Source organism: Trichosurus vulpecula, chromosome 5 (assembly GCF_011100635.1).
Source record: "Trichosurus vulpecula isolate mTriVul1 chromosome 5, mTriVul1.pri, whole genome shotgun sequence".
NCBI classification, from domain to species: Eukaryota; Metazoa; Chordata; class Mammalia; order Diprotodontia; family Phalangeridae; genus Trichosurus; species Trichosurus vulpecula.
The window spans coordinates 207,269,944-207,297,244 of NC_050577.1; the positions used below are offsets into that span (position 1 = coordinate 207,269,944).

Here is a 27,301-nt window from a genome sequence, read left to right on the forward strand (position 1 = left end):
ATTGGAAAAGGAGACTCAAAAACAAAATGTAAACACTAACTCATTAAAAATTAGACTTGAGCAAGTGGAAGCTAATGAATCTGTGAGGCACCAAGAAGTAATAAAACAAAATGTAAAGAATGAAAAAATAGAAAAAAATGTGAAATATCTGATTGGCAAAACAACTGACCTGGAAAACAGATCCAGGAGAGACAATTTGAGAATTATTGGTCTACCAGAAATCCACGATGAAAAAAAGAGCCTTGACAGTATCTTCGAAGAAATTATCAAAGACAACTGCCCAGAGGTCCTAGAACCAGAGGGCAAAATAGTCATTGAAAGAATTCACCGATCACCCCCTGAAAGAGATCCCAAACTGAAAACACCAAGGAATATTATAGCCAAATTTCAGAGCTATAAACTCAAGGAGAAAATACTGCAAGCAGCCAGAAAGAAGCAATTCAAATATCGTGGAACTACAGTCAGGATCATGCAGGATCTCTCAGCTTCCGCATTAAAAGACAGGAGAAATTGGAATATGATATTCCGAAGGGCAAAGGAGCTGGGACTACAACCAAGGATCAACTACCCAGCAAAACTAAGCATAATTTTCCAGGCAAGGCGATGGACATTCAATGAAATAAGGGAATTCCAGACCTTCCTGATGAAAAGGCCAGAACTCAATGGAAAATTTGATCTCCAAATACAAAACTCAAGAGAGACATAAAAAGGTAACCAGGGGGAAAAACCCCACAAACCTTATTAACCAATAAGGACAGGTTGTTTACATCTTTATGTGGGATTATATCATCTCATGTATGTTTATATATATATACGTATATAAGTCAGTCTTGAGAATGGTACAGCTATTATGACAATTGAAAGGGACATACATAGGTTGTGAATGCCTGTATAAATTAACTGATGTAAAGATATAAAATATAAGTAAGAGATATAAAGGGAGGGCTATGAGGGAAGCGGTAAGGAGGTAGTAGAAAAGGGTAAATTACACCAAATGAAGTGGCACAAAAGCATATTATAGTAGAGGGAAAGAAGGGAGGGAAAAGAACAGTATTTGAGCTATACTGTCATCTGATCTAGTTCAAGAAGGGAATAACATATCTGATAAGTTTAGAAATCTAACTTGTCCTACAGGAAGTGGGAGGGTAAGGGGGGAAAAGGGAGGGGGGTGGTCAGAAGGGAGAGGAGAAGTAGCAAGTGGGTGACGGTAAGATAAGGGAGGGGAATAAAGAGGGAGGGTTAACTGAGGAAAGCGGCGGTCAAAAGCAAAACTTTGTTGAGGAGGAGAAGGGGAAAGGGAGAAATAAAAGCATAAACAGGGGGAATTAGGATGGAGAAAAAGACACAGATAGAAATCATAACCCTGAACGTGCAGGGGATGAACATTCTCACAAAACAGAAGCAGATAGCAGAATGGATTAAAAACCATAATCCTACAATATGCTGTTTACAAGAAACGCATTTGAAACAGGGAGATACACAGAGGGTAAAGGTAAAAGGCTGGAGTAAAATATATTGTGCCTCAGCTAAAGAAAAAAAAGCAGGTGTAGCAATCCTAATCTCAGACAAAGCAAAAGTAAGGATAGATTTAATTAAAAGACATAAGGAAGGACATTATATCCTGCTAAAAGGCACCATAAACAATGAAGCAATATCATTGCTTAACATATATGCACCAAGTGGTAAGGCATACAAATTCTTAGAGGAGAGGTTAAAGGAGTTACAGGAAGAAATAGACAGCAAAACTATAATATTGGGAGACCTCAACCTCCCCCTTTCTGAACTTGATAAATCTAACCTCAAAATAAATAAGAAAAAAGTTAAGGAGGTAAACAGAATTTTAGAAAAGGCACATATGATAGACCTCTGGAGAAAACTGAATGGGGATAAAAAGGAATATACTTTCTTCTCAGCAGTACATGGCACATACTCAAAAATTGACCATGTACTAGGGCATAAAAACCTCACAATCCAGTGCAGAAAAACCTCCTTGCTTTTATGATCTTTATTGGAAAAACCCCATTGCAGATAATGTTGGCTTTTGGTTTTAGGTAGATATTACTTATCATTTTCAGGAAAAATTCATTTATTACTTTGTTTTCTAGCATTTTTAACAGGAATGGATGTTGTAGCTTATAAAAAGCTTTTGCTACATTTACTGAAACAATCATAGGGTCAATTATGCTTATAATCTGCCTAATATAAGCAGTATAAATTGCACCTGGTAATAACGTATAATCTTTGAGAGATGTTGCTAATATTTGTTTTATAATCCCCCCCTTTTTTGTCTGTTCTTGGTTTAGATATTAAGATCATATTTTCGTAGAAAGAACTGGGAGGACTCCTGCTTTTCCGGTTGTTTTTTCAAACAACATAATATTGGAATGTATTGATGTAATTCACACAGAAATCCATAAAGTCCTAAGGTTTTTTTTTTATTTGGGAGTTCATTTTATAGTTTGGTTTCAATTTATAGTTTTTTTAGGATTGGGTTATTTAAGTCCTCTATTTCTTGGTATCTTAATCTAGGAATTTTATATTTTTGTAAATAATTATCTTTCTTTTAGATTGCAATTTTAATTTGCATGTAACAGCAAAATATTTTTAACTATTTCTTCATAAATTGTGAAATAATCTTTTTCATTTTTGATATTGTAATTTGATTTTCTTTCTTTTTAAAAATTGAGTTAGTTAACATTTTATATATTTTATTGGTCTTTTGACAATCTAAAAAAAACCAGTTCCTAGTCTTAAATTTCTTTTTTGCTCTCAGTTTTGTTAGTCCCTTCTTTGATTTTCTGGATTTCTATTTTGGTGTCTGATTGGAGATGTTTAACTTAATGATTTTCCAATTTTCTTTTAATCTGCTCTTTTCTCCTTTCATTGATATATATTGAAATTATATATATTGAATATATATTGAAATATATATTGAAATTGTATATAGAGACATTTTTCCATGAGGACTGCCTTGGTTACATCCCCAAATTTTGGTATATTGTCTAATTGTAATTATCTTTAATGAAGGGAAGGGAAGGAGAAATAAGCATTTATATACTACTTTTTATGTGCTGGGCACTAAGATATATGCTTTACAAATATCTCCTTTGATCCATCCAACAACCCATCCGGGTAGGTACTGTTATCTCCAGTTTATAGATGAGGAAACTAAGGCAAATATAAGTTAAATAACTTACCCAGGGTTACACAGCTAGTAAGTGTCTGAGACCAGATTGGAACTCAGGTCATTCTGACTCCAGGCTTGTATTCTGTCCACTGTGCCACCTTGCTGCCTCAGTGAAATTAATGATTTTTTTCTAAGATTTGTTCTTCCATTCACCCATTCTTTAAGACAAGAAATTTAGTCCACAATTAAATGATTTTTTTTCATTTCCCCTTGTTAAATATTTATATTGCATCAGATTCATTAAAGATGTGTTTGTTTTTCTACATTTGTTTGTGAAGTTTTAATGCCCTAATACATGATCAACATGTGAAGGCACCATATACAATGAAATTATATCTATACTCCTTTTTATTTGCATTCAGCAATCTCCGGAGGTCCATGAAATCTAACATCTCTAAGATTCTATTCAAGTCTTTAACTTCTCATTTGTTTCATTTTTACTTATATTTATCTAGGTCTGAGAGGAAAAAACTGAGATAGTGGACTCAGATGTGTGTTGTAAGTAGGGTATGTTGCAGAATTTCTCAATCAAGAGGATATTGGTTCCCCTGGGAGTGTTTCATCCACCAGGATGTCCTTGGACTGGATGATAAACTGAGTAACCAAACTGAATAGAAATGAGATTGGCACCTAAGGAAGACACATGATGGTATGGGAAATCTTTATTGCATTGTTTGAACTTAGCCCTGTGTGACTGACAGACCAAACCTGTTGCTTAGAGAACAAATTATGCTTAACTCAGGACTTCAGATTACACTGACTAGAAACCTTCCAGTGGAGGCAGATCCACAGATTGGTATGAGGAGTTTTCTCCTTTCATACATCTCAATAAACCCATGTGTCTTATGTGGAAACTGCCTCTGTGCTGACCAATCAACTGTTGTTTCCTTGTTCTTTTTTGAATCTTATATAATACTATAACATACTGAAGAGACTTGGGGGAACAGACAACCTTTTTTTTCAGCTCTCCCCCCTGCCAGATGACTTAATAAACTTAAAAAGTTTTAGTGTCAGAAGTGAGATCTCTGATGGTCAATTTGAGAAGCCCAAAGTAGGGCAAGACTGACCTAGATGGGATCAATCTGTATGGTGAGAACCAAGTGAGGTACCTTAACTATCCAGTGGAATGCAATATTTGTTCCCTTGTTTGAACTCTATATAATGTAGGGGACTGTGTGACACCCTGACTCAGAATAATCCCAGAGTAGGTTTACAACAAGCCTAGCCACCCTTACTAGGAAATGAGTAGTCCTCCAAGATTGATTACCTAAGAACTCTGGAGGCAATGCTGCCATCTGCTTAATTTGGCCATTAACACTCTGTCTCAATCTTTGTCTCTCTGTCTCTCTTTTTTTTTCTCTCCCTGTGTTCCCCTCAACCCTCCTGTGGCCATTAAAATTAACCTGGATACCTGTGTCTGGTGGCAGCCACCGTGATATCCTGGTGAGAATGACATTGTGATGCAGGACTCAAATGCAAAGGCCACCAGTTGAACCACATGACCTACCCAGAGGCAATCTTTTATCAGATATTTGTGTTTGTCTTTCCATGTCCTAATGTCACTTATTTGACTAAGTGACATTGATATACAGCTCACCTAATATCAGTCCTACACCTATTCACTTAGGATATCCCCAGGTTAGTGAGGGAAGCTCCAATGTGTATAAGTCAGATAAACTGTTGGGTTTTTATGGGCCAAACACTAGTACCCCAATAGCAGGAAACCCCTTTTGCTCCTACCCTAGGAGGTTCTCAGGGAAATGTGCTATGTCATACCTAGTGTTATTTGTAGATTCTGTTACTTTGGAAGATTTCTAAGGGGAAAACACAGCTGAGCAATCAAGTCTGCTGAAAAAAAAATGCAGAAAGGGAGTTTAGAATGGTGGGTGGGGAAGATGAATGAAGTTTCATACTTGAAACAGTTCTCCTAGTTTTCTATAATCTGATGCTAAATTCTCCTTCTCAATAACTGCAGATTCACTCCCACTTCAGACTTTTAGCTCTAAATAAGGTTTTAAGAATTTAAAAAGAAAAAAAAACAACTTCAAGATACTTTCTCTCTCATTTCAATAGTCACATGGGGGTTACAGAGATACAGTTAGACAAGCAAAGAAAGAAAATATTTTTCTTGGTTTGTAGAAATTTATGGCATTATAAACAAATTAGAGAATAAATTTGTAACTGAAATATAATATCTTTACCATAAATTTCCCAATTAGAGTTTAAAGATTTTTATAAATGCTGAAATATTTTAAGAAGATGATAATGTGAAACTTCCACTGTAAATCCTTGGAATGGACTTAATTTAAAACAATGGCCTCTAAAATTTGAGGTGCTAGCAAGTATTAGTCTTTGGGAAATTGACAATTGTGACTGTACATCGAAACTATATTATAATGTGATCCATTTAATGTTTCACCCTCTATAGGTGGATTATACCTTAATGAAAGAAACAATTGATATTTGGCATTAAGGTGATATACTTAGAAACTGCATGAATAAGAATTAAAAGTGTAATTAGTCTATACCACTCTTCGGTGTAAAATGCCAAATTCATAGGAGATGAAGTGGTTTTTTATTCAAGAAGATTCATAAATGCACTAGACCAAATTGATGATATTTAACTAAAAATAAGTTTAAAAATCCAAAATACTGGTTATATTATTGTTAGACTTACAAGTTTATTTTATAAAGAACGTTTTTTTGAAAATAATTTTTAAATAAATTTATTTATTTATTTTTAGTTTTCAACATTCACTTTCATAAATTTTAATTTTTCTCCACTTCGCTCCCCTGCCCCTTCCCCAAGCTGGTATGCAATTGATATAGGCTCTACACTAAAGAATGCTTTTTATTTGGTAGATTTAATATGATAGATTTTTATTTGATAGATTGTTTAGCCATTAATTATTAAAATCATTAAAGCACCTGGAATAACCACTATTAAAGTTATATCTTCTTTACTACAGACAGATCCCAGATTCAAAGATTTATTTTTGCCTTATGGGTTACCTCAGATATGGATATTTGTCAGCCTCAGGGCTTACAGGGGCTGGTGTTCTTCCAGGTTTCATATGAACTATAACCTATTCATTATTTGTGCTTAATCACAGAATGTGATTGTTTTCTTAATTTCTAATGATTGATTTCTGATCATGTGTGTGTGTGTGCATGTGCATGTGTGTGTATATTTATGTGACTGGCTTTCTTCTCCACCCCAGAGTTACACAAATTACTGCATTCATGCTGGATGTGAAAGTAGCTGGGATTCAATCGTAGAGAACTGAAGGGCACTGCCATTCCTAGGACAGAGATCTACACTACTATATAGATGGTGAAGTAAAGAAATTGTCCATGAGAGTTGGGGAAATTCAGGAATGGAGTAGTTAGGATGCTGGAGGGGATATCGACATATGTGTTGAAGTACTCAGAATAAAGGTGAGATCTGAAAAAAGAGGAAGATTGTGAACTAGATACTAGCTCTGATATAACCTCTCACAGGTAAGGTTACCTTTCCTGGAAAAAAGTGGATAACACTTGCACTACTGGATGAAAAGTACCTGGTAAACTTTGAAATGCTACATAAAGGTGTACCATTGTGTCTGTCTTATTGGGGGCAGGAAAGGCAGGGCTTATGACAGAACAATTATTTTAAACCTATGCTTTGGTGTAGGATTAGCTATGGTACATGGCTTAACCATAACACTGGATTTAATTTCCATAAACATCAACAGAATGTCAGCTATTCCTTTGAGAGAATTGCAATGCCTCAGGACCACAAATCTTCTGAGTCAGAACTTCATTAATATTCATCATTAAAAGGATAGTTGGGATGTTCCTGTAAACTAAAAAGGGAGAAACATACATGTACAAGTCTTACGCATTAAAGAAATCTCTCCAACACACCAACCCCAACAACCTACCTCCCCCCAAAACCTCAAATATCCAGATTAAGAAATGCAATCTTTCTAGTGGCTTGTTTTCTTTGGCCCATGCATCTAAACACTGAGTGAGGACTTAGCTGAATAGATGCATCTTGCCTTGGGTTCAAGCAGTCTTTGTTCAGTTTCCTTAAACAATAAGGCATTTCTGAGACACAAGACAAATAAATGGGTGGTATAATACAGCCAGAGAAAGAAATGGCAAATCACTCCAGTATCTTTGCCAAGAAAACCCCAAATGGGATCACAAAGAGTCAAACATGACTCAGTCAGTACATAAGTGAATCAGTAAACATAATAGATCCTGGTTCTGGAACCAGAAAAGTTGGATCGAAGTGCTGGCTCTCTCAATTACTGGCTATATGACTATGGGCAAATTATCCTAATGTCTCAGAAGCTCAATTTCCTCATCTTTAAAATGGAGAATAATATTTTTTGGACTACTTGTTCTACAGGGTTTCTGCAAGACTCACTTGAGACTATGGGTAGAAAGGACATTGCAACCATGAATCACTATGTAAATGTCTACTATTATCATTAAGAAGGGCCATATAAAAAGGGGTATTTGGAGGGCTCTGATTTAGGAAACTGAAGCCAACAGAGGAGAAGTTTGACCTGAAGTCAAACTGGTAGGAAGTGGCAAAAAGAGGAATCGAAGCTAAAAGGTAAGACTTGAAATTCAGTGATTTTCCCATGATAATCATCACCCTAAATCCCTACACCATGGCGCACCCTTATCCACATCAATTAATAAAATGGGCTTTGCTCCCAAAGCATGGAGCAAATTTAGAGTAAGAAAAGTATTGTGGTGCACTGTGGCCAGGCTCTAGTATGAACTCCATTAAATTCTGATTGTTTGTATAGCATCAGAAGGAGGAGATATTCCAAGGGCAATCAATAGCATAGTAAATATTCCACTATGCAGCAAGTTAGTCAGTCAATAACCATTGACTATGCCTACCACATGTGAGGCACTGTGCTAAGCAACAAAGATGCAAAGAAAAGCAAAAGACAATCTCTGTTCTTGTAGAGCACACAATCTAATGTTGGTGGCCATATGCAAACAAATAATGTTATTCAGAAAATAATTGAAAGAAGGAAGGCACCATAAATATTTTCATACACAGAGATTTTTTTCCCTTATTGATGATCTTTTTGGGATGCAGATCTAGTAATGGTATTGCTGAATCAAAAGGTATGCACAGTTTTATAACCCTTTGGCCATGGTTCCAAATTGCTCTCCAGGATGGTTTGATCAATTCACGACTCTACCAACAATGAATGCAATTCTAATTTTCCCACATTTTCTCCACCACTTATATTTTCCTTTTTTCTCATAGTTGTGACATGGTACCTCAGAGTTGTTTTAATTGGCATTTCACTAATCAACAGTGATTTAGAGGAATGCTTCTTAAACCATGGGTCCCAACACCAAGTTTAAGAAGCCCTGATTTAGAGCATTTTATGTGATTATAGATAGCTTTAATTTCTTCATCTAAAAACTGCCTGTTCATGTCCTTTGACCATTTATCACTCAGGGAATGCTTGTATTCTTATAAATTTGAATCAGTTCTGTATATATTTCAGAAATGAGGCCTTTATCAGAGAAACTGGCTGCAAAAATTATTTCCCAGCTTTCTGCCTCCTTTCTAAACTTAGCTGCATTGGCTTTCTGAAAAAAGAAACTTTTTAATGTAACCAAAGTGATCAATTTTGCACTTCATAATGTTCAGTATCTCTTGTTTGGCCGTAAATTCTTCCCTTCTCCATAGATCTGACAGGTATACTATTCTTTGCTGTCCTAATTTCCTTATGGTATCACTCTTTGTGTCTAAATCATGCACCCATGTTAACCTTACCTCAGTATACAAATAGTGAGTTCCTATCCCCAAACCTGGAATCTTTGGGTTTACCAAACAGTAGGTTACTATAGTCATTGACTACTATGTCTTCTGCACCTAACCTATTCCACTGACCTACCACTCTATTTCTTAGCCAGTACCAAATACTTTTGATGGTTGCTGCTTTATGATAGAGTTTTATATCTGGTACAGCTAAGCCACCTTCCCTTGCATTTCTTTTCATTAATTCCCTTTATATTCTTGATCGTTTGTTCTTCCAGAGGAATTCTGTTATTATGTTTTCTAGCAAAATAAAATAATTTTTTGATAGTTTGATTGGTATGGCAGTGAATAAGTAAATTAATTTAGGTAGAATTGTCACTTTTATTATATTAGCTCTGACTACACAACACCTCACCCAGAATAAGTGCACAGGAGAGGACCAGAGTGCTGCTTCAGAGAAAAAGGAGAGGAGATTTGATGACCATTGTAAAACATTATACTTTGTAATTTTATAACTTCTCTGTGAAGGACTTCAAAAAGGACTCCTTCCCTTAAAGTGCTCCCCCATGTCCCTGCAGTCACAGACCTCTAAGATAGAAAGTAAGATGCTAAAGGCAAAAACTCACCCCTTAGGGGTCAGGTAACGAAGGTTTTTGTTAAGGCCATCAATGACTTTCATATCTTCTGGAGTCAATTGGAAGTCAAACACCTGCCATGAAAGAGAGGACATTATAATAAGTAGTATCTGCTTATAGCACCTCAGAACACAATAGGCAACTTGATTGACTGAATCAGCCACACTCTCCACTTAGACTACTGTAACTCTGTTCTGGTGTTGGAAAAACAACTGACCTAGAAAATAGATCCAAGGGAGATAATTGAAAACAATTGAAATTATGATAGAAAAAAAAGAGTGAGAGAGAGAGAGATCGTGGACATCAACTTTCAAGAAAGTATCAAGGAAAACTGCCCTAATATCCTAGAACCAGAAGGTAAAATAGACATTTAAAGAATCCACCAATTGCCTTTGGAAAGAGATTTCCAAAAGAAAGCTACCGGGAATATTAATGTCAAACTCAATACTTCAAGCAGCTCCTACATTAAAGGATTAAAGGGCTGGGAATATGATATTCCAGAAGGCAAAGGACGTAGGATCACAACCAAGAATCACCTACCTAGCAAAACTGAATATATTACCCTCAAGGGGAAACAGGGATATTTAATGAAATAGAAGACTTTCAAGCATTCCTGATAAAAAGACCATTGCTGAACAGAAAAATGTGACTTTCATCTATAAGACTGAAGAGAAGCATAAAAAGGCAAAGACGATGTAATAAAAAACATAAGGGATTCAATAAAGTTAAACTGTTTACATCCCTACATGGGAAGGTGATGCTTGTAATTTTTAAGACCTGTATTACTATTAGTACAGTTAGAAGGGAATATATAGAGAGAGGGTTCAGGAATAAGTTGATTTTTATGAGATATCATTTAAAAAAACAAACATAAGTCATGGAAACAAGGGAGAAGAGGGAAGCGAGGTAGAATGGGGTAAATTATCTTGCATGAAAGAGGATTACAGAGGGAATAACATACACACTCAGTTGGATATAGAAATCTATTTTACCATATTTAGAAGTAGAAGGGGAGGAGAATGAGAGAAGGACGGGACCTGGTAGAAGGCAGAAGATAGAGAACAGATTGAGGAAAATGGTGGTCAGAAGCAAAACACCGAAGAGGAGGGACAATATGAAAAGAATGAGAAGGATGAACAGGAGAAAAATAGGATGAAAGTAAAACACAGTAATCACAACTGTAAATGTGAATGGGTGACACTCACCCATAAAAAGGAAGCAGACAGCAGAGTGGATTAAAATCCAGAGTCCTACAATATGTTGTTTACAGGAAATACATTTGAAGAAGACACACAAACACACACATACACCCCCCCCCCCACACACACTCACACACTCACACAGAGTAAAGGGAAGGGGCTGGAGCAGAATCCATTGTGCTTCAGCTGATTAAAACAGAAAAGTAAACAATTTTAAAGTACAAAGAAGTTTTGGATTTAATGTCTGCCCTCTCAGGCAGCCAGAGGGGTGAGGAGAATGATAGGAGGAGTGGGAAAGAGAGACAGAGTTTGTTTTTATCAGATCTCCCAAGAAGATATTTCAAACTAAATGTCTGAGACATCTGAAATTTAATATGTGCAAAACAGAAGTCATTATCATTTCCCCCAAAGCAACACTGATTCCAAACTTCCCAATTTCTGTAAAAAGAACCACAAGTTTCCTAGTCTCACAGGTTCATGATCTTGGTGTTATCCTCAAATCCTCACTTTCTTTAACTCCACAAATATAGTTAGTTGCCAAATCTCAATGTTTCTGCGTCAACATTTCTTACATCCCATCACTTCTGTTTGGTCAGATGGCTACCATCATCGCTTCTCACCTGCATTATTGGTCATTCTCCTTCAAGTCACTCCCCAGTTATTCCATTTTCCTCACTGCAGACAAAGTCATTAACCTTAAGGTCAGATCTCACTGTGTTATTCCCTTATTCAATAAAATCCTTGTTGTCTTGGGGATAAAATATAAACTCCTCCACAAACTGGCCCCAACCTATCTTTCTCTTGGTTCCTCACACACAGCACTGCACCTCTTGTCTTCTTTCCTTTGCACTGGCTATCCCCTATGCCTGAAATGCATTCTCTCTTAAACTCTACCTCACAGAATCCCTTTCTTCCTTTGGTATAACTCAAGTACTAGCTTCTATATGAAGTCCTCCCTGATGTCCCGAACTGCTAATGCTCTGCCTCCCAAACTACTATGTATTTAACTGCTATTTATTTATTCTTTTTATATTATATATGTGTATGATATAATGTGAATAAATACAAAGCAGTCATTCCAAAGTGCATATTACATAAACATTACACATACTATCTCCTCAGAAAACTGAAGTGAACAAGTATTTTCTTGGAGATCTTTTGAAAATAGCAGAGAATGTGGGTAAATTCACACTTCTTTCCACCAAACTGAATCAGTGAGGTCCACTAGACTCTTCAGGAATCACCTTCCTAATGACCAGCTTTCAGTCTTCTTTATTTTTCATCATTTTCTCCAATATTCCATTCATTAAAACCAGTGTTTGTGCATCTGCTTAAACCAATTCTGCCTATGCTTGTTTACCTTAAAGTTCTCCTTTATCCGCTTTTCAGTAAAGCTCTTTGCCAAGACTACCACCCCTCGCTGAATTTGGTATCGGAGAGCAACCTGGGCTGGGCTCCGATTGTGCTTCTTGGCAATGGCTCTCAGGACTGGGTCTTCTAAGACAATGGGAGACTGTTGATCTACCCTGCAAGGGAAAACAAACATTTTGAAATCTGTGGTCAGTGAAATGGGGCAGAGTTCAATGCCATGTAGATAGTTATCATCCTTTAGCTTTTTACATTTTTCAAAGCATTTCCATAGACATCTCATTTGAACCTTGTAATAATACCATGAGATGGGCAGGGCAAAAGTTATCATCTTGTCTTTACATATAACAAAATAAGGCTTAGAAAGGTTAAATTATTTCTTCAAGATCATGCAACTAACAAAGTGCCGGAAGTCAAATGGGAGTCAAATCCAGCTAATTATAATCCTATAATCAATGCTGTTTCCGTTGCTCAGTGTTGCATAATTTGTAAGTATACACAAATTTGAGTAGTCAACTTTATTAGTGACTAAGAAATCCATTACAGTCCCCCTTTCTCACATTGGAGGCTCTCTGTGGGATCCCAAAGCACTGTATGCTACCAATATGATATCCTTTGACTTGCAGAACTCCAACAATTTGCTCTGGTTCAGGTAAGGATGGCATTCCACCTGCAGCACAATAAATACTGAGATTTTAGCTAATAAAAATCAGATGCATGAGGCCAAAAAGAACAATAGTAAGTATTTTAATAATTAAAGGACATGAGAATTACCTAGCTATACCCCAAATCACAGAACATTAGTAAAGGCCCTTTTCACATAGAGCCATTAGTGCTAAAAGGGGCAGAAAAAGTATTTTTGAATTAAAGAGAAGTCTAAAATCAATTAATAAAAGATATAAGATTCAGCTACTGCCATTGATGTATACGTTAATGTCTGAAAGAATTACTAAAAGAACTTTGGTTTAATAAAAACATTTAAATGAAGAAACAGAGCTTTCAGGTATTAATTATCTGAGTAATTGTAAATAGAAAATCAACTGTTTAGTAAAAATAGACTCAAATGACCTTATGGATTATATAGGATAAAACCTTGTATGTTTGAAAAATTTTATGGTTTAAAGGACCAAAGAAATAAGTTTTATTTATTAAAAACTAAGAAAATGTTTGTAGAAAGAATTAGTTTGAAGAACAAAAAATGAGATCTAGGAACCTGATGAAGATAATTGCAGGGAGCTAAGGTTCTTCCATTCATTTGTCAGGGAGGGGAAGGATAGGAAAGAAACTGCACTAGAAAATGAATTGTTTTACCTGGTTGCAGACAGGTTTATATTTAAGCCCAGTTTTATTCAGGATTATCTCTAATTGCCTGCGGTTGAAGTTGGACACTCCAATGGACTTCACAAGTCCTGCATCCTTACATTTCTCCATGGCCTGAATAGAGAAAGATTGTGAACCCCTATGGAACCTTGGAGGACATGTCAAGTAGAATCCTTCCCCCATTCATCACCTAGCCTTGGTCTTTTCACTTGCTATCCTTTAATTTGAAAAAAGAAACTCAGGAGAAGGCATGTCACAGAATTAAAACTTGGAAGGGGCTTTAGATACAATTTAGTTCAACCTTCTCATTTTTTCCCTTTTTGATCGAGGAAACCAGAGTGTAGAGAAGCTATTGTGAAACACCATACAGGTAGTAAGTAACCAAACTATGATTTGAGTTCAGGTCTCCTAACTTTTTTACTATGCTGGTATAAAGGACAGCTCTTCATCAGGCATATTTCTAGTTTTAAGAGAAAAAAATATTAACTGAACTTTATATATGTGACACTGACTCCCATATGCCTTTTCAATCAAAGTATGAAAATCTGAAAGTTAAGTAATTATTTCAGTAAATGGAATTTATAATCATAGGAGCCAGAGCCAAATACTCAGAAATATCAAATTAGTCTTTCATTCTGTGAAATGGGTGACAAAATCTACACTGCCAAGAAAGAAAAAGAGTAACAACCACCAGAAAAAACCCCACTTTCTATCTACTTTTTCTTGTCTTTACTTTTCAATATTTCTTAGCATACCAGTTACTTTCACCCCTGCCACTCCCATTCAATTTGTCCTGCTTTCTTTCCACTTGATCTGAATCTGACAAGATGTTTAAATTTCTTGGAGTTCAGAAAAATCCTGGCAGTGTAACTCTCCTCTTGTCCTCCCCATTCTATAACTCACCTCGGGGTGCCCAAGATCCCATTGTCACCAACAGAGGCTCCTTCAACAATATTTAAAGTACATAATTCCTTGGATTTTCTGATTAGCCTGTCTATCCTCATTTAATCCACACTTATACCTTTTATATTAATATAGAATAATAGAGTAAATCAAGAGACTTCACTATCTTTTAGTCTAGCTTCCCTCATTCTTCAAATGATACCTGAGATGACTCACTCAACATCCACAAATCAGTGTCAGAGCTAAAATTAGAAGTCTAGGTTTCTAGCCCTGCACACATTCCATTTGACAAGCTGCGTTGCATCTCTTCATTTGATAAAATTCACTTCCAGCTACCTGAGGATCTCCCTCTCCAGTCACAATCACATCCAGGCAGGGCTAACTTTACCTCAAAGCCACAGCATGTTTTTTGGTGTCTGCTTCCATAAGTCACCTACCTCCCAAGTATCACGCAAATCCACAGAGTCACCAATAACTTTTTAATTTTCGTCCATTGGCATCAGATCTTTGCCAGGCTGTGATTAGAGAAGAGAAATTTGTCTTTTCGAGACATTCAAACAAATGAGTGATTCTATTCAATTCAACCTGCTGTGTGCATTGCATAAGGCACTGTGCCAGACCCCACAAATAAAACATGAAATGGTGACATAGTTCTTGTCTTGTAGGAGCTTATCTACTAGTAGAAATCAAGTCCATAGATAATTACAATACAAGTCAGGAGGATGAGAGATGTGGACCAGGAAAAAATCTTAGAGATCATCTAATCAAACCCGTTCATTTTATTATGTATTTAAAACTTTTTTTGACAATTTGTGACACAAAACATTTCTCAACAAATATTGAATTAATCTAATAAAGAAGCATGTTTCCTGAAACAAGCAGAACTGCCTAATTTAATCACATGGTTCTGTATGTGCATGTGACACTTTTTAACTTGGCAGTCTACTGATACTTAAAAAAAAAAAAAAACAACAAGATGTGTCCTTTAACCGGAATAGTCTAGAATTTTTTATACAGCTGTAGTCATGTATATCCATTCACTCACTCACTCCTAAAGCATTTGTGAAGCACCTATGGTGTGCAAGGCCCAGAGCTAGGCTCTGGGTTGACCAAAAGGAAACAATTCACTGCTGGATAGTTTTAGTGATTCCTGTTTTGTTGCCCGTGGCCCAGATTCAAATTGCTAAATCTTCAATTCACTTTTATTTATTTGCTGGTTAATCAGCCTTCCATAGTTGTAGCTTGTTGTGCTTGAAGAAATTCTCCCCTCTCCTAACATATTCATTCCTCTTCCCTCTCTGACTTCCCTCTTGTCCCTCCTTAGTGCGTTCAAGTCTCTTGTTCATTTTATCCCTTGTTCTTATACTTCACTTTCCCCACATAAATGATCCATGTATCCCTTCTTCCCCAGCCCTCTCTTTCCATAGGGTATGTCCTTTAAACACCCATAGTCACAGCTTCTCTTTCCCCCTCACTAACCAATAGACAAAAAGGGGTTCCCCTTTTAATATGTAAGCACTGGACCATCGCCCAAACTCTTAGGCTACTTGGACATGTTGACATTTCACAAATTTCTTTCCTCCCTTGCATTCTGTTTTGGAGGCAATTGGTGTTCAGTGCCTAAGGTCACACATCTAGTAAGTATGTGAGGCTAGATGTGTAATCAGGTTCAAATATGAATTCAGGTCCTCCCTACTCCAGGGCTGCTGCTGTGCCACCTAACTGCTCCTATCCCTTGCATTTCAAAGACTATTAAAAGAAGACAGCCTGTAGTCAATGACTAAAGCAATCTAATCTTTGATAAACCCATAGAATCCAGTTTCTGGGCTGAGAACTCACTATTTCACAAAAACTGCTAGGAAAGTTGGAAGATGGTATGGCATAAACTGGGCATAGACCAATATCTTACACCACATACCAAAATAAAGTCAAAATGGGTTCATGATTTAGGAATAAAGGCTGATACTATAACTGATTTGGGAGAGCAAAGAATAGTTTACCTGTCAGATTTATGTGAAAGGGAAGAATTCATGACCCAACAAGAGATAGAGAGCATTACAAAATGCAAAATGGGTAATTTTGATTATGTTTAATTGAAAAGTTTAGTATAATCAAAGCCAATGCAACAAAGATTAGCCGGTAAGCAGCAAATTGGGAGAAAATCTTTACAAGTAGTGTCTCTGATATAGGCCTCATATCTAAAATATAAAGGGAACTGAGCCAAAGTTATAGAAATACAAGTCATTCCCCAATTGAGAAATGATCAAAGGATAGGAACAGGCAGTTTGTAGAGGAAGAAATTAAAGATATCTATAGGCATATGAAAAAATGCTCTAAATCCCTATTGATCAGAGAATGAAAATTAAAACAACTCTTAGCTACCGTATCTCTCCCGTCAGATTGGCTAACATGACAAAACAGGAAAATGATAAATGCTGGAGAAGATGTGGGAGAAGTGGAACACTGTTACACTGTTGGTGGAGATGAGAACAGATCCAGCCATTCTGGAGAGTAATTGGGAGCTATGCCCAAATGGCTATAAAAATGTACATACCCTTTGACCCAGCAATACCACTTCTAGCGCTGTATCCTAAAGAGATCATACAAAGGGAAAAGGGACCCGTATGTACCAAAATATTTATAGCAGCTCTTTTTGTGGTAGCAAAGAATTGGAAATCAAGGGGATGCCCATCAATTGGGGAACGGCTAAACAAGTTGTGGTATATGAATGTAATGGAATATTATTGTGCTATAAGAAATGGGGAAGATATGGAATTCATAATAACCTGGAGAGAACTACATGGTATGATGCTGAGTGAGAGGAGCAGAACCAGGAGGACATTATACACAACCACAGACATATTGATTCTGTGATGACTAACTTTGATAGACTTGGCTCTTCTCAGCAATACAAGGTTCAAAGACAGCCCCAAAGGTCTCATGATGGAAAGAGCTATCTATATCCAGAGAAAGAACTATGGAGTGTGAATGAGGACTGAAGGAAACTATGTGCTCTCACTTTTTTTTCTATATCTTTTTTTCGGTTTTGTTTCTTCTTTCTCATGACTCACTCCATTGATCATGGTTCTTCTTTATGACTTGACCATTGTGTAAGTATGTTTAATGCAAAGATATATGTAGAACATGTATCAGATTAAATGCCGTCTTGAAGGGAGGGATGAGGGGAGGGAGGGGAATAAAATTTGGAGCTCAAAACCCTGTGGAACTGAATGTTGTGAACTAAAAATTAAATAAAGAAATAAATAAAATTTTTTAAAAGAGAAAGCCTCCAGAAATAGAAGCAGTCATTCCAGTTCCCACGTACCTACTCTAGCAGAACTGAACTTCATATCACACTGAATAAATGATCAAGAAATTAAGGAGAAATGATAGTATGTGAAATCTTCCACCCCAGAACTGTACAAAAAATCATCCAGCAGCCCCGAGACAAAAAAAACACTCTCTTCTCTCCTCCCAAGCAAAGCTGCCCAGACAGATGTGGCATCTGTGGTCTGTAATACTCTGGGTCTAGATTCTGCAAGAATGGAGGACTTGCCTGAGAATGCCCTAGGGTACAGACCTTGAAAACTCTGGGGAGAAACAGATAGAACTACTGACCTGCCACTGAGCGCAGGTCAAAACAGCCAAGGCCAAAGCCAAGGGGATCTGAATACTCTGTTCTGAGATGCCATAGATGGCCTTGAAAACACAGCTGTCTGAAACTCAGAGAACATGGGGAGCCAAATTCTAGGAGATAAAGGTCAGTGCAAGAACACAAGGAACCTGGGCCAAGACCAAGCAGAGCAAACCACATTACCCAAAAGCCCAGCAAGAGCCCTTGACTGGCCCTGGAAAAAAGACCCATTTTAGAAACTAAATCTAGAGATGAGAACATCAAACACCCAAAATAATAATTTAAAAATTTACTGCAAATCAAAGTAGAAAGACAGAGAGATTTAACAGTATAACAGTTTAAGTATACAACATACTGGTGCAAATACATCTAATACCCTACTATTCAACAAAAAGAAGACCCCAGTTACTGGAATAGGTACTCACTACTTAACAAAAATTGGATAGTAGTATGGAAGTAATTAGATTTAGATCAACACCTTATAACTTATGGAAAACATAAACTCCAAATGTGTATGTGGCCTACATGTAAAAGACTACACCATAAACTAATTAGACAATCTTACTCTGTTTCTAACCTAGGCAGGTTTGCTCCTCCTGAGGCAACCTGGGGGGCTCACCAGATCTGTGCCGGCCTTGGTGGAAATGATGGACACACTACACAAATCTCTAACTCAAGCAATCCACTAGCCTTAGCCTCCCCAGGAGCAGGTGTGGAGAAAAAATAGGCAACACAAATATTATGTGACATCCTGATGGACTAAAAATGTACAGATCTCCAAACCTCCTGGTGGTCTAACATTAGAAAGTCCATGACCTCTATGCAATGAGAGTATGAGCTTCAGGATGGACTTATCTCACTGTTGTAGTTTCTTCCTGTCCTTAGATAAGACATACTGAAGTTTGTTCTAAAAGGACTGCGTTCACAATTGTCAAAGACTAATTGTAAAACTTTGTTCTCTGCCCCTTACTGCATGCTGTTGAACATCTTTTTTTTATTCTTACAATAAATCCTACCACTTGTATTCCAAATACTCCTTTTTTGTCCTTTGACTGATATCCCAGGCCTTTTCTGTGAAATGCCTTTTTTTCTCTCCTAAGTTGCTACACAATGCTGCTAAGTGGCTATGTACTCTAAGCACCCTGAAGGTCACAAAAACAAAATCTATACTAAATCAAAGAAATATGAATTTGCTGTCAGCAAGAGCAGATTGCTTAGCACTCTAATAAATCTGTAAGTTTTTCCTCCTATCTTTGACACGCAGTCATTGGAGCCTGCTAGGACTATATGCCTCTCCCAAGAAGTCAAGAGAATTCCCCAACAGGGAGACCATAGGCATTCACCACCATGACCAGCCTCATCTCTTGAGGCTAAATCAGGATACCCTTGGAAATGTTTACTTGCAGACATTTACTTTAAATATTAGGACTCTGACACCTAATCCTATCAACATTTATCTGCAGTACTCTAGGTAAAACCTGAATAGAGACAAAACATTCTTTCACTTCTTATAGGAGGGCTGAAAAATACTAAGGTGGAAAAGAGAGAAATGTGGTCAAAAAGTCTTTGTACACCTAGAGGGGGTTCTAGCACTTACTTTAAGAGAAGTAGGAGAATGGATAATATAAAGGTCAAGGTAATCAAGCTGGAGGTTCTTCAGGCTCTCTTCCAGGGCAGGCCTGACCAATTCTGGGCGGTGGCATGTACTCCAAAGCTAAAGGGAATAAAGGAATATTCAAAGTAACAGTGTATGTTCTTTATCAAAGCAATTCCAAGCAGGACAGTAAATTGTGGCAATAACAGGACAGCAGACTGAGTTCCCACAGTGGCCAATTTACAGGAAAATTGTGAAGTAGCCGCAGTTTGTCCTTGTCACTTATTCTTTCTGTGCCTCTTTGTTTGTAACATGAGGGATAATAAAATAAATTCTATCAACCTTCAAGAGTTCTTCTGAGGCTCAAAAGAGATGTCACATGCTTTGTAAACAGCGAAAGGGACCTCTTTGGGAATTAGTGAAATTTACCCACTAAAGTGAGTGCCCTGAACTGCCTGTTGAAGGAGGGTTAGGGTTAGAACTAGTGAATGTACACCCAGAATGGACACATCTCTGAATCAGGGGGTTTTAAAAGAAGTACTAGACAAGCCTAGAGCTAGAAAGGCAAGAAGAAGAAGAAATAGTCATGGAGTGGGGTGCTTTCCCTGGGCAAAACCTACCTGAGCTAGTGAACAATGAGGTATCCTCCCAACTCAGGTTAATGTCAGAATTTTGAATATACATGAAACTGTGTTTTGGTAACCTATCAAGATTTTCTTTCATCTATGCAAGGAAGCTGTAGCTACAGAATCAAATGTCAAAAGAGATGATAGGGAAGTAGGCACTGAGATATGACAGCTTCACCTTCACCTTATCTGTTGGGTAAGTGCCTAATAGTGAAACTACATTGTTTCCTAAGATTGAACACAAAGGTGATTTAGTAGCACACAACAGACAACAGGCCAGACTTGCCACTTTCTATGCCTGTAGTTTGGGAGGAGGTTTTAGGATATGGTAAGCAACATTGCTGTTACTTTAGTCCCTTATGATTTACTTTTCTCTCTTTTTCATTTTAGAAACCTTTAATAAAATTGATTTAATTGGAACAAGGGGTTTGCTGTCCCCAACAACTTAATGTAATGACTAACATCTTCTTTAAGTTTCAAGGTCGAAGTGCTAGAAATCAGCCACCATTGGGGACCAAAGGAAAAGAATAAGAATGAGGTAGAAAAAAATTGTTAAAGTGTATTTTAATCCTTTTCTTGTCTAAATCTAGTTAAATATGGATAGCGAGACAAGACTATGAGAAAACCTTTAAATTAAGTCCATGAGACTTTTTAATTACATAATAGTATGCCACTGAATTTCTACCAAATTTAAATGCATATTGCTGCTGTTCAGAAGCAGTTAAGCTCATGTAAACTTCCTTAAAAAGAAATTCCAGCCTAATTTTGTCTTGTCTTTAAGGCATTGTTCTATGTTTTCCCAATGATAAGCTGCTTTTAAAGAATGACCAATAATTGACTACATATTTCTGATTTGTATCCTTTGCACTAAATATGGAATTTAACTTCCTGGTAGACAATTTATTTCTAATTTAAAAAAAAATACAAGTCTGTCAAACACTAAATTCCAAAATAAGAATATTATTTTCCTTCACATTAACTCCACTTTTGATCTGTTAGTTAAAAATAAAATCTGCTAAGTGATCATCCCATACAGTCTTCTCACAGTTTAGTCAAGGAACTTATATCCTGACTGAAAGTAGGAATAACTTAAACTTTAGTCTTCAGGACTAAATTTAAACTGCTACCACTGTTATGAAACTGTCAGTTCAAAATATTAAGTCCACTGAATACCAAAAAATTACATTGGGTATGTCATAATAAGGAATAATCTCACAGCTGCTCATTCAGAAAATATGGTCACTACACCACCTGAATACTTTGTCCTGGAGGTGCTCATTTTTCTCGTTGTTCCTGAAGTGATTTCTTAATTATCTATTTGGGAAAATTAAATTTCCAGCTATTTTATACTAGCTTAAAACTTGTTTAAATGTATGCTTCTGAAGAACAAAGACTGTGTCTCTTCTTTAATGAATATCCCTGTACAAGTAGTTGCTTATTAACTGAGTGGCCACTCTACCTTTGAAATTAAATGACTGAGAGTTAAATTCCATTATTTCTGATCAACACTAGCTAGCCTTCATCTTTTCTGTTACGCAGCGTAATTCACTTTTGTTTTGTAGATTGCCTTGGTTGGGAGGACTCTTTTTTGTTCCACTTAGGATAATGTTTATATTTCATCACATTTTTTAACCATGAAAAAAAATCCCACAAAACTCAATCATTTTTTTATATACCTTTCCCGTGTAGAATATGTCCTCTCTGGTCACTGTCCCATCTGCAATCTTTGCTTGGATTGCCTGCCCAACTTCTTTTTCATTTTGATATAGGAAAGCCCCATCAATATGGCGGAAGCCCACTTCAATAGCCAACTTTGTGGCCACCCCATGTTCACTTTTGGGAACCTAGGAATTCAAAGGGAGAGAATTTCACCCTAGATAATGACACCTTAGCCCACTGGACCTCCTTCCCTAAACATGGTCCTTTAATTATTGTTTCTCCTTCCCACTGTGAGAGATGAACAAAAGTTAAGTTTCCACACAATAATTAATTGTCAGCCTTGAGTGGTCAAGGGAGTAAAAATTAACTAAGGCAGGTGGACCCAGACAATCAGAATAAAGCTAGTTTAAATCAGTCAGAAAACAGTCAGGGTTGAAGAGAGAACTGGGTCAAATGGCTACTAGCATGCTTTATTGGCTAGTTGAATATTACTTTACACACCCTCAGGGAGGACTTTTCAGCCATTTTTGAACATGGGACCTATGAAGAAGGAGGGGGTACATGCTAATACATATCAAGGGGGAGCATACAAGAAGGTGTACCAGGATGAGTATAACCCAGAAGGGAGCAGACCAATCCATTCTCTGAAAGGAAGTACTGGGCTGATGCAGCATCAGTCTAACACTATAGACCTGCTCTCACTTTTGTATTCATTGCTTCCTCTTCCTAAAGAAGAGCAAAGCCTGCTCCTGGCCAGTAACATAGCCCAACTCCTTTGGATTCCTCAATAATAAATTGTCCTTGACACCTAAATCTCTGTGCCAAGCGTGTTTCTAATACCTGTCCTCTATCTCTCCAGCTCCACTTTTTCTCTTGCTTGTCTTTTTCTTGGTCAAGTATTACTCATGTTCTTGCATGAACAGCTGCATTTAGTCATTCATTTTCTTTAGATCCTGATGCTTATTTTTCTACTTGGCTATTTTAAGAAGTATGCGACTATTGAGCAATAGAGAGAATTAGACATTTTCCCAGATACACATCTGCCCAGGTCAGCTGAATTCTTTGGCTGAGACCAGGGGTGGGGAACCTGCAGTCTCAAGGCCACATGTGGCACTCGAGGTCCTCAAGTAAGGCCTTTGACTGAATCCAAACTTCACAGAACAAATCCCCTTAATAAAAGAATTTGTTGTTTAAAATTGGACTAAGTCAAAAGGTCACACCCAAGAATCTAGGAAGCCATATGTGGCCTGGAGGCCCCAGGTTCCCCACCCCTGACTTGGAGTTTTGTCTTTAGATTTCAGTTTTAGGATCTGCAGCTACATCCCATGCCTTTCCTCCTCCCATAGCCCATAGTTTAATAGAATGTTTTGTTTTAAGTATCCTGAGTTCCAGGCTACTGCAAGACAGCAGAGTACTATGCCACAAAACTGAGCAATATTAATTCACATTGCAAAGAAAGTAAGACCTAAAGGAGGAGAAAATCTTTTAATGATAAAAACTTTGGGAGAAGAGTTTTCATTTATTAGGGGAAAAAACTGAAACAACATAAACTTAAGAGAATCACTACCAATCATGGATTGGAAAAAAAAGAAAATTAACTTGACTTCTGCTATCTGTGACACATTTAAATTAAAATTTTAGAATCACCTAAAAGGAAAAAACTGAAAAATTCTTAAAACGGGGTCAAAAGCAATGTCAAAATGAGAAAATAAAGTGAATGTGAATGGGATGAATGCATCCATAAGATAGAAGTTAGAATGGATTTGGAAAACAAAAATCCAACAATATATTGTTTACAAGAATCATCCTTGAAACAGACTCAACAAAGAGTTAAAATAAGAGGTTGGGACAAAATCTATTGTGACTCAGCTGAACACAAAATAGCCAGGGTAACAATTATGATTTTAGTCAAGTCAATAGCAAAAATACTTAATTTAAAAGAGACCTAGAGAAAACTACATTTTACTGAAAAGTAACACAATAATTGGTTTCATACTTAATATACATGTAATCAATGGAATAACTATTAAAAACAAGGGAAAAACTAAATGAATTACAAAGAGAAACAAACCACAAAACTATAATAATGAGGGACTTCAACTTACCCCTTCAGCCCTATCTAAATGAAACAAAAAAATGGAAAATTAACATGAATAGAATCTTAGATAAATTAGATATGATAGACTTTCAATGATTATTAAAAGGAAATAGAAATGAGTATTCTATTTCTCAGCTGTGCATGACTCCTTTGCAAAAATGGATCATGACTTAAGATCAAGAACAGATGCAGAAAATGATAAATATTATATATGTTTGTAATACATATTTACTTTACTTACAATGCAATGAAGTTACATTATTAAAAAGGGCCACTAGAAAAAGTATTAAAAATAAACCATACCACAAAGCTCAATTTAAGTATCATTTTGTCCAGAAAGACTTCCCTTATTCCATCTCACTCTCTCCCCACTTGGTTCCTAGTCTCTACTTCAAACTTCTCATAATTCTTTGTGCTATAATTCTCTAATGCTATTATCATATGACATATATTTACAGTTTTCTGAATTTGTATCTTATTTTTCTTTTAGGTTGTGGCTTTTGTGAAATTAAGGGCAGTGTCTTACCTAACAGACCAGAACGTATTAAAGTGACTCTATTTTGTTCTTCGTAGCTTGAAGGTCCCCAAATACCATGTTCTTTCTTCTTGTTAGGGTAGCCCTGCTAGAGCTTGTACTCTTCCCCAGCTACTCAATCAACACATCCAGACCTTCATCCTATGTAACCTCAACCAATCATAAAATTTTGTGTGCACAGCGGCACCCTACAACACTAACAACTCCCTTACCCATCCTGCTCCCCCTTTTCCAAAAGTCCTCCTTTCACCCCAGAAAAGGGAAGAGGCAGGCAAAGCATGTCTGGCAGTGAGACAGTGACACCTAGCGACGGAATGGGTTCAGAGCTGTGACTGTTGGTCTCTCCTCAGCTGGGCTATTTCCCCACAAACCCCAAACTACTTCAAGAGCCCTGCCACCATGAATGAAGAAAGAAATAAACTGCCTGCTTTCTGGAGACCACTATGTGCAAGCAGAGAGGGAGGGGGCTGGACAAAACCTCTTGGCTGGCTCCCATCTGTGCTCACATGTTAAGCAAAATGCACCTCCCTCCCCCCACTATTACCTATCTTTCCCTTTTACTAGCTGTTATATTCACACAGCAGCACGAATATTCCCTAAGTACAGCTTTGCTTGCTGTGCACTCTTTTCTGTCCCAATGCTCAGACTATGCCAATATTCAGGTGCCCTCAGGCTGGCCCTGCATTTCTTGCACCTGAATTTGAAATAAAGCAGACTCCCTTCTTCTCATCCCCAGGAAGTCAGGGGAATCCATCCATCCATCTTCCAACATCCACACGGGTGCACGGGCTCAATAAGTACTCTATGTCTATAGAGTACAACCATTTCCTCTTATAATAAATATCCTTGCCTATGGTACATATTTACTTCAAAGATGGTGCACTGTTCACAGTAATTTTGTGACTAGAAGTGGAATTAGGAAATGGCTTGTGCTTATGGCCTCAAAGCAAAAAGAGCTCCTTGCCTTGCCCTGAGTAAGGGCCCTCTCTCCAGCGTGGTTCCCATTTCATCTTCAAGCCTCAATCAAAGGAATACCCGGCAACATTAAGGACTAAGACAACCACAGGTAAAATATGATATTAAAAATTAATATAATTAAATCAATTTTATGTAATAATTATATTTTATATGACTTATCTAATTTATACATATAATTAAAAACATTAAAAAGGGTATTAAATCTGGCAAATATTCTTTAATAGAATTTTTCTTTTCAAACACGACTAAGCAGAAGGCAGGGGCAGGACCTCTGTTTTTCTCTCAACAATCTGGCTCCAGGATCCAGCACCCATAATAATACACAACCCCACATCTCTCTGCTCATCCATTTAAATACCATCTCTTATGGTCTCGAAGATGGAAAAGGCAGATATAGCAGACACTGTCCGCCACAAGATGCTCATCTCCTCTCCTCATACACTTCTAAGTACTTTTTCAAGCTCTGGGGCTTAGTGAAAAACCTTCCTCCCTCCCATCTCAGAGCTGATCTCACATTAGCTTTCTTTTCCCAGCCTTGGAAGAACTCGCAAGCAGGTGGTAAAGAAGTTCGAGATGTGATCCATTTACCACAGTGTCAAGTTTATACAGAAATTCACTATCCTTCATTTGATACGCAATTGTGTATTTCTACCCCAGAGTCTCTAGCGCCATATTGGGTGGTATGGGAAGGGAATTAGGATAACACACTTCGTCTACCCTTCTACTACTCACCCTCACCCACAACCCTCTAAACTTACACTTCTAGGTGCGTAAGTACCAAATCCCAGCACCGGGATGGTATTCCCATCGTTCATTGTCACCCTGTGAGATCTGGAAAGAGCCATTTCTTTTCACCTCACAGGTCAGGTCAGTTCTGTGCAGTCAGAAAACTCCCACACCGTGGCAAAGTCTAATTCACTGGAGCATTGGCTATTTATATTTATACTCTATTGCCCAACCAAGCTCAGATGGCGTGGCTTGGGGTGCAGGGAACAGCAAGTCATGAATCACCTCCTTACAGCTTCCCTAGAAATGTAGATGCACTGAAATGTTAGCGTAAATAGTGTCTCTGTTTGACTTAAATTTGATTATCATCCCCTTTTTTGGTAGTTATTTCTAAAGGATAGTGGGGTCTGAGTGGGAGGACGGAGGAGGAAGGGGAGAAACACAGCGGGGGGAAGAAGAGGGTGGAGAGGAAGAGATCACGAAGAGGGAGGAGTGATGGGAAAGGGGAAGGGAGAGGAAAGGGAAGTAGGTGAACTGATATGTGCAGTGTTTTTGTCCCTTTCTCCTGGAAGGCAATACATACACTGAGTTTGAAAGGAAGCAATGCCCCCAGAGGAAAGTGAAACTGCCTTTGTAGCAGAAAGAGTTCTCCTGGCACGTGTACTGATAGTTCCATCTGCCTTGCTTGCCACGATCTCCTCAGTAAAAAGGAATTAATTTTTTTTCTGTTATGTATGCTTTTAAATGGGTTTATCTATTTTTCTAGTCATAGTAATGTTATCACTGAAAATTATTTTTCCCTTTACCTTTGAAGCCAGGGGGCTCCATCAGCTACTCAGAGTCTCATCTGGTCAAATCACACAACACTCTTCCAGTGAGTGAGAGCCCCAAACAAGTGCTAACCTACGAGTTTAAATACCCTGTTCAGGGTCAAAGGGCATCACAATCATGCAACTCAAAACCATGTGACAATTCTTCAGGCATCACATCCGTGAGACTCAAACCTATGTGAACTAGGCTTTCCCTTGACAAGCAAGTCATCAAAGACTGCTGA

At 37.4% G+C, this 27,301-nt stretch overlaps 1 pseudogene; it reads right to left on the minus strand.

Moving 5' to 3' along the window:
- Positions 1-6,989: 6,989 nt before the first annotated feature.
- LOC118851178 lies at positions 6,990-26,434 on the minus strand (annotated as a pseudogene).
- Positions 26,435-27,301: the final 867 nt, after the last annotated feature.